General features: G+C 41.7%; 1 long non-coding RNA gene across 1 annotated transcript; it reads right to left on the minus strand.

Moving 5' to 3' along the window:
• Positions 1 to 809: 809 nt before the first annotated feature.
• LOC122558629 lies at positions 810 to 8,664 on the minus strand. The gene is made up of 3 exons (XR_006314204.1): positions 8,522 to 8,664; positions 4,686 to 4,960; positions 810 to 972 (listed from the first exon to the last, which is right to left on the minus strand). It is a non-coding gene; the product is annotated as an uncharacterized LOC122558629 (long non-coding RNA).
• Positions 8,665 to 9,179: the final 515 nt, after the last annotated feature.

Genomic DNA, 9,179 nt, shown 5'->3' on the forward strand with positions numbered 1-9,179 from the left:
AACCCCAAATGAACCCGCATCTTAACCCTCTGAGAATGCTGAATTAGCACTCCCAAGTCTCTTTCGCTTCAGATTTCTGCAGCCTTTCCCCATTTACAAAATAGTCTATGCACCTACTCTATCAGTGCCTCACCTCATACTTTCCCACTTCTTTACCCACGCGCCTAACATGTCCAAGTCTTTCTGTAACCTCCAACTTCCTCAACACCCCTGTAACTCCACCTATCTTTGTCATCTGCAAATTTGGCAACAATTCTCCTTGTGTCTTTATCCAGATCATTAACATATAACACGAATAGCTGTGGTCCCAAAACTAACCCCTGCAGAACTTCAATAATTACTGTCTGCCATCCTGAAAAAGACAACTTTATTCCCACTATCTGCCTTCTCCCAGTTAGCCAATTCCCTATCTATGCCAGTGCCTTACCCCTATCACCATAGGCTCTTATTTTATTTCATAACCTCCTGTGTGATACTTTGTGAAAGGTCTTCTGGAATTCCAAATAGATCACATTCACTGACTCTCCTTTATTGAACTTGGTCATTATCTTCTCAAAGGTATTCTAACAGACTTATCAGATGTGACCTCAGCCCTGCTTTGCCATGCACTTCCAGGTATCCTGCAATCGCATCCTTAACCATGGACTCTAAAATCTTGCCAACGACTGAAGCCTATGAACCAAAAATAGTTTCCTAATTCCTGTTGACCTCCCTTTTTGAATGGGATGTTACATTCGTCATTTTCTAGCCTCCTGGATCCATCCCTGACTCCAGTGATTCACGAAAGATAATCACCAATGCCTCTACAATCTCCTCAGCTATATCCTTCAAAACACTGGGATTCAGTCCAGAGCGATTTAACTATTTCCAGACTTTTCAGCTTCACCAGCACTTTCTCCTCAGTGATCACCACTATACTAACCTTTGTCCTTTGACTCTCTTGAAGCTCTGGTGTACTGCTGGAGTCTTCCACTGTGAAAAAGAATGCAAAGTACCTATTAGATTCCTTTGCCCGATTTCTCTGTTCCCTGAGCCTACTTCCCTGGCCTCTTTTTCCAGTGGTCCAATGTCCACTCTTGCCTCTCTCTTTCCTTTTGGATATGTTTAAAAAAAACATGCAATCTTATTTTACATTACTAGCTAGCTACTCTAGTGTTTCATCTTATTCTCTGCTGTTTCTTTTTGTGTAAGGTTCCCCATTCCTCTGGCTTCTCACTCATCTCTAATGTCTAATTTTGCCTGGGTGCTGTCCTAATTCCCTTGTCAGTCCCATTTACCTCACCCACCCATTAATATGTTTCCTTTTACTTGGGATAAATTTCTGATGTGCTTCCCAAATTAACTGTAGAAGGCTCATTTTTAAGGTGAGAGCAGACAGATTTTAAAAAGACATAAGAGGCAGTTTTTTACAGAGAGGGTGTTCCAAGTGTGGAATGAACTTCCTGAGGAAGTGGTGAATGCGGATACAATTACAAAATTTAAAAAACATTTGGATGGTTACATAAAGAGGAAAAGTTTGGAGGGATATGGGCTAGAAGCAAGCAGGTGGGTCTAGTTTAGTGAGGGATTATATTCTGCATGGTCTGGTTGAACCAAAAAGTCTGTTTCCATGCTGTATGACACTATGTGTCAATTTGGTGGATTTTGCCAGGCTAAATTGCCTATAGTGTCCTAGAATATGCAGACAAAGTGGATTAGCCATGGGAAATGAAGGGTTACAGGAATAGAGGAGTGGGATTCCTTTAGAAGGTCAGTGTGGACTTGATGTGTCAATGGCCCGCTTCCTCATTGAAAGGATTCTAAGAAGATGCACTGCAGAAATTCACCAAAGATCCTCACACAGCATCTTGCAAACCAACAATCATTTCCATTCAGAAGGGCAGAGGCAGCAGTTACACGGGACCACCCACCACCTATAGGTTCCTACCAGGCCATTTACCATCCTGACTTGGAAGTATTTTGCCGTTCCTCTAATGTTGCTGGGTTAATATCTAGGAATTCCCTCCCTAACAGCATTGGTCAATTCTCAGCAGGTGGACTGCAGTGGTTCAAGAAGACAGTTCACTACCGCCTTCTCAAGGGCAATTAGGTAAACTCATTACCGCCTACAATTGCCTGTGAGGAGATCATGGGGAGCAGTTTGGTACAACTTCAAGACTAGTTTGGAGAGAGAAGGGAGATTTAAGATCATTAAAAAAAGACGTATTTATATAGCACATATATTGTTGATTTATATAACACCTTCCACAACCAGTAGACTTCTCAAAGTGCTTTTGAGCAATTAGGTCCTTTTTGAAGTGTAATGTTGTTGTAATGTGGGAAATACAGCAACTCAACAAACTCCCACAAATAGCAAAGATAGAATGGAGAGAGAGTCTGTGTTTGTGATGTTAATTGAGGAATAAACATTGATTATGACAGGGGGGAGAACTCCTTTCTATCTTTGCAAATAGTTTCATGGGACCTTTGTTCATCCTGGCATTTGAATCCAATTCAAGTCTCTTCTTTTCTGACTGAAGTTTCACCAGATCAAAACTGAGCCTCAATTTCCTCATCTCCCAGGTAGATTCTCCTCTTACTCTGTTATGGAGATCAATACCAAGCGAAATATTAAAATCTTTTGACACTGTTAACACGCTACATGCTATAAAGGAAGATAGTAAAAGCTTTTTTAGGTATGTGAAAGGCAAAAAAATGGTTAAGACTAAAATTGGGCCGTTGAAGACAGAAACAGGGGACTATATTACGGGGAACAAAGAAATGGTAGAAGAATTGAATTGATACTTCAGATCTGTGTTCACTGGGGAAGAGCTGAAAAATGTGTTGCTGGAAAAGCGCAGCAGGCCAGGCAGCATCCAAGGAGCAGGAGAATCGACGTTTCGGGCATAAGCCCTTCTTCAGGAAACCACTGGGGAAGACACAAGCAATCTCCCTGAGGTAACAGTGGCTGAAGGACCTGAACTGAAGGGAATTTATATTTGCCAGGAATTGGTGTTGGAGAGACTGTTAGGTCTGAAGGTTGATAAGTCCCCGGGGCCTGATGGTCTACATCCCAGGGTACTGAAGGAGGTGGCTTGAGAAATCGTGGATGCATTGGTGATCATTTTCCAGAGTTCGATTGATTCGGGATCAGTTCCTGCGGATTGGAGGGTGGCTAATGTTGTACCACTTTTTAAGAAAGGTGGGAGAGAGAAAACAGGATATTATAGACCAGTTAGTCTGACCTCAGTGGTGGGAAAGATGCTGGAGTCTATTATAAAGGATGAAATTACGACACATCTGGATAGTAGTAACATCTTAGGTCAGAGTCAGCATGGATTTATGAAGGGGAAATCATGCTTGACTAATCTTCTGGAATTTTTGAGGATGTTAATCTGAAGATGGACGAGGGAGATCCAGTAGATGTAGTGTACCTGGACTTTCAGAAGGCTTTTCATAAAGTCCAACAAAGGAGGTTAGTGAGCAAAATTAGGGCGCATGGTATGGGGGCAAAGTACTAACTTGGATTGAAAGTTGGTTGGCTGACAGGAAACAAAGAGTAGTAATAAACAGCTCAATTTTGGAATGGCAGGCAGTGACCAGTGGGGTACCACAGGGATCAGTGCTGGGACTGCAGTTTTTTACAATATATGTTAATGATATAGAAGATCATATTAGTAATATCATTAGCAACTTTGCTGATGATACTAAGCTGGTTGGCAGGGTGAAACGTGAGGAGGATGTTAGGAGATTACAGGGTGACCTGGACAAGTTAGGTGAGTGGGCAGATGCATGGCAAATACAATTTAATGTGGATAAATGTATGGTTATCCACTTTGGTGACAAGAACAGGAAGACAGATTACTACCTAAATGGAATCAATTTAGGTAAAGGGGCAGTACAGAGAGATCTGGGTGTTCTTGTACACCAGTCAATGAAGGTAAGCATGCAGGTACAGTAGGTAGTGAAGAAGGCTAATAGCATGCTGGCCTTCATAACAAGAGGGATTGAGTATAGAAGCAAATAGGTTCTTCTGCAGCTGTACAGGGACCTGGTGAGACCACACCTGGAGTACTGTATGCAGTTCTGGTCTCCAAATTTGAGGAAAGACTATTGAGGGAGTGCAGCGTAAATTCACGAGGTCAATTCCTGGAATGGCGGGATTACCTTACACTGAAAGACTGGAGCGACTGGGCTTGTATATCCTTGAGTTTAGAAGACTGAGAGGGGATCAGATTGAGATTATTAAAGGATTGGACACTCTGGAGTCAGGAAACATGTTTCCGCTGAGGGGTGAGTGCCGAACTAGAGGACACAGCTTAAAAATACCGGGTAGACCATTTAGGACAGAGATTAAGAGAAACTTCTTCACCCAGAGAGTGGTGGCTGTGTGGAATGCTCTGCCCCAGAGGGCAGTGGAGGCCCAGTCTCTGGATTCATTTTAGAAAGAGTTGGATAGAGCTCTCAAGGATAGTGGAATCAAGGGTTATGGAGATAAGGCAGGAACAGGGTACTGATTAAGGATGATCAACTATGATCATATTGAATGGTGGTGCAGGCTCGAAGGGCAGAATGGCCTACTCCTGCACCTATTGTCTATTGTCTGTTGTCTACATGCTGGTCAATTTCACCTCTAATAATTTTGTGAAACATTTTTAAAATGTACAGAAGATACCACATTGAGTCAGTATGTCACCCCAACTTACCCGTGCATGGCTGATCGCATTCGGTCAATGCTTCTGTGCAGTTTTGGTTTAAAACCTTCTGCGCTCATGTCAAAATGAATTAATTCTGTTGGAACATGGTTCAAATCAGGAAAGATGAGAAGTGCAGTTTACAGGATTCCAACCTGAGCTGGGAGATTCCCATGGATTTCCAACCTGGCGGGCATTTGGCTGGTTGTGTCTATGCCATCCTGTGGAAACAGCCACTCAATCAGTCTCACTGCTCCATTTGTTCAATGGCTTTTATGGAAATACAACTGGAAAACATGGAGTGGTAGAATTCAAACAGGTTTGCAGATTTATCAGCCCATCACTGGGTGAAAAGCACAATTTCTCCAGCATCCAACTGTTAGCTGGATAAATTTCAGAGCCAAGAATAGGTTTGTTCACTCTGTTAAGTCTCCATAAAATCAATTTCACTCACTGCTCAAACCTGTCCAGACCCCGCCCTCAATAATTTATGTACATATCTCTCCTTATCCCACCCATCAAAATCGAAAACAGCAAAATTCAAGTGCCTGAGTCACAAGGATGAGCTGCTCAATCCAAAGTGGTTTGTTACCAAAATATAGATGTGTATTGTACCTGTAAGAGAGAGCGAAAGCTGGCAAGGACTTAACAAACACACTACAAAGTGTGCTGAGAAATTTAACATTTTGTAATATTTGGCTGTGAAACAAATAGCTGGAGCTGAGATGATATGTTACACAACAAATTCAAATTCAGTCAATCAGTTTGAATTATGCCCTAAGATACCAAAATCCAATTGAATTTGAATTTTACTGTTTTGATGATATCAAATCAATGAGATAATCCAATGTTTTAGGGTATACAAATCGGCAATTTGAACAGTTAGCCAGAGTGGCAAAGAGCACCAACAAATATATGGCCTGCAGAGCCTCTCTCTGAAAGGTACCTGGTCACATGAAATCTGTGAAGTAGAAGACAAATAAAAGACAGAAAGATACAGGAGAATCGATGCAGCGGACTAGTTTTGAAATTTGAATTTTTTTGTAAATCTTAATTGGTGGGGTTTATTGCTGTAGAGTTGGAGGTAGATAAATTGACCAAAGGAGGATTTTAGATAGCTGAGGTTTAAGGTCCTTTTTAGGCGTTAATTTTTTTTAAACAGTTGAATTTGGGTAGTTCTTTGTCACTCATACAGATCACGAGGCGAGGCAAGCTTTTCTGTGTGTCTGGTTTAAATTGGAAGAAGGGTTTACCCCATATTGTAACAGTTTGAGGGCACACACGCATGATTTGGACAGGTTTAGTCAGAGATTTGGACAGATTTGAATAGATTTGGGGTATGAAAAAAGCCAGTGGATTTAAACACTCGCTGGTTAGGGTCCTGGATCTTTAAATAAAACATAGATAAGACAATGTTTAATTTCAGTGACTTGTGGTTGATTAAATTAAAACTGACAGAAATTACTCTTAAAATTGCTGAAGAGGTTCTGGGGTTGAAGATGATTCCCAAATTTGCCAGGAAAGTTTAGAAAGAAAAGATAAGACCATACTCTTCGAATTAGCAAAGAGGTTAGAATTGGGTTTAACCGAGGACAAAAATAAAGCAAAAATTGTAAGGGAATTACTCAAACACCTAGGTGGGTCAGAGAAACAGACAAGTGCAGTAGAGTTCGGAAAACTTAAATTACAATTAAGAAAAATGGAGTTGGAAGATAAACAAGGGAGAGAAAGGAGAGAGAGAGAGGAAAAAGAGAGAAAAAAGAGACAAGGTTCCTGGCTGTGCAGAGCGAGAGAGGAAAAAAGAAAGAGAAGGTTCTTAGCTGAGCAAAGAGAGAGAGAAGAAAGGGAGAAAGAAAAAGAGAGAGAATTTGAACTTGAGAAGTTGTGACTTAGTTAGCAAAGTCAAGTTAACAGGATGGAGACTAAAAGGTAGTGATAGGTACAAATATGTCAAAGCTTTGCCATATTTTGATAAGAAAGATGCTGAAGTTGATTGAGTGGGTCTGAGGATTTGGGGGTAATGCTAGTTCAAACTAAACCGGTAGGCAGAGCTAGTGAGGTACTTGCCACGCTGTCAGATGAAGGGTCAAGAGTTTATGAAGTGGTCAAACAGGCCATTTTAAGTGCTTATGAACTGGTACCAGAAGTGTACAGACAGTGGTTCAGAAACATAAAGATGGAACCAGCTCAGACTTATGTTGAGTTCAAAAGAATTAATCATAGTCATTTTGATAGATGAGTGCAGGCCTTAAAAATAGATAAGACCTATGAGACTCTAAGAGAGGTTATTCTCCTGGATAAGAATTCACATGGAGGAACAGGAATTTCAGGAAGTCAGAACAGCAGCAGAGTTAGCAGATGAATATACGTTGGTGCACATGACAAACTTCCGGCAAGAATGTGGGGATAGAATTTGGGAGAAAGGGAGATCCTACACTATGAAACAAAGATTAACATTTACCATGGGTTAAAAAAGAGGCCCAAGAGGGGGGAAAAGGAGGTAAATGGCATCTGCTGTTTCCACTGTGTTAAAGTGGGATATTAAAAGAAGGGCTTATGCCCGAAACGTCGATTCTCCTGCTCCGCGGATGCTGCCTGGCCTGCTGTGTTTTTCCAGCACCACATTTTTCAACTATGAAAAGTCACAGTGCTGGTCGTTAAAGAAAGGCACTGTGGAAAAAGGTGTGGTAAAACAAGCTAAGCCAGTGGCATTAGTGAAAGTAGTAAAGCAAACCCCAAGAAAAGTTAAGGAGCTGAAAGAGTGCACAGCCTAGGCAGGGGCTGGGTATGGAGTTCGTGCCTCACCTCTGTAAGAATTCGCCTCTGTGGGTAAAGTATACTCAGAAAGAACAGGGGAAGAAGGGCAAGAAGTTATAATTTTGAAAGATACAGGATCGACCAGTCTCTAATAGTAGGAAATGAGCAAATTTGCGGTCTTTCTGACCTGTTACCTGAGAGAATCCTGTGGGATAGATGGACAGAAATTTAGCATTCCCTTATGTAAAGATCAGGTTGGAGTGCCAACTCAAAACTGGGGAAGTACTGGTAGGAGTGATTCCTGGAGTCAGTTCCAGGAATTCAGTTTGTTTTTGGGAATGATATTGTAGGGTCCAAGGTCAGGGTTACATCTCTTGTTGTGGAGAAGCCCAAGGAACACCAAGAAACTGAGGAGCCAAAAGAAAAATATCCTGGTATTTCCCCAGACTGTGTAGTAACAAGATCCCGCTATTATAAGTCACAGCACAAAGCAAAAAATAAAGAGAAAGATGAAGGAATTGAGTGGACAGTTAGTGGACACCCTGTTTGATGTAATGGTGCAGGAAAAGCCTGAACAGGCAGAGGGTCAGACAGAAGTGTTTAGTCCTGAATGGCTAATGGATTTGCAACAGAAAGACAAGACAACAAAAGATATATATGTTGATGCGTACTCCGAAAAGGAGGCACAGGATATTCCTGAGGGTTATTATCTGAAAGAAATGGAGAAACAGCTGTTAGTTGCTGCCCACAGAGTGAGGAATCAAATCCAGATGTTATGGAGTTTGATGTGCCTCAAAATACACAAAACAATGAGACGGTTCTTGAGGACTGGGATAGGTTAGTAAACTATCTGGCTCAGGAGCAAAGAAGATAGATAGGATGCTGGAAGAACACAGCCAGCAAGGCAGCATAGGTTTAGAAGTTTATGTTTCAGGTGTAATCCTTCTTCAGGAGCAAAGAACGCAGTTGAAAAGTTTATTACAGCAGTATGAGGACATATGTAGGAATAAGATGGGAGGACTAATGATATTGTGCATGAGGTAGACATAGGGCATACTGTTCTGATAAAACAACACCTCTATCAGCTTAACCTTTACAAAGCTAGACAGGTCCAGAAGGCAGTGGAGGCCATGCTCAACGAAGATTTCATCGAACTGAGTCAGAGCGAGTGGAGTTTGCTGATCGTCTTAGTTCCCAAACCTAACGGGACTCATCAATTTTGCGTGGATTATTGGAAGGTCAATGCTGTAACAAAAACAGACTCATATGCAATACTGCAGTTGGAGAACTGTAGAGAGAAAGTTGGACAAGCCAGTTACATCACAAAGTTGGACTTACTGCATGGTTATTGCTTTTATCAGAGAAGGTGAAAGAGGTTTCTGCGTTTGTAACCCCAAATGGGCTATATCAATGCAAAGTGATACCCTTTGGAATGAAGAATGCATCCGCCACATTCCAAAGACTCATGAACCAAGTTCTGGCTGAGTTAACAATAGACAATAGACAATAGGTGCAGGAGTAGGCCATTCTGCCCTTCGAGCCTGCACCACCATTCAATATGATCATGGCTGATCATCCTTAATCAGTATCCTGTTCCTGCCTTATCACCATAACCCTTGATTCCACAATCCTTGAGAGCTCTCTCCAACTCTTTCTAAAATGAATCCAGAAACTGGGCCTCCATTGCCCTCTGGGGCAGAGCATTCCACACAGCCACCACTCTCTGGGTGAAGAACTTTCTCCTCATCT

Source organism: Chiloscyllium plagiosum, chromosome 17, assembly GCF_004010195.1.
Source record: "Chiloscyllium plagiosum isolate BGI_BamShark_2017 chromosome 17, ASM401019v2, whole genome shotgun sequence".
Lineage (NCBI taxonomy): Eukaryota > Metazoa > Chordata > Chondrichthyes > Orectolobiformes > Hemiscylliidae > Chiloscyllium > Chiloscyllium plagiosum.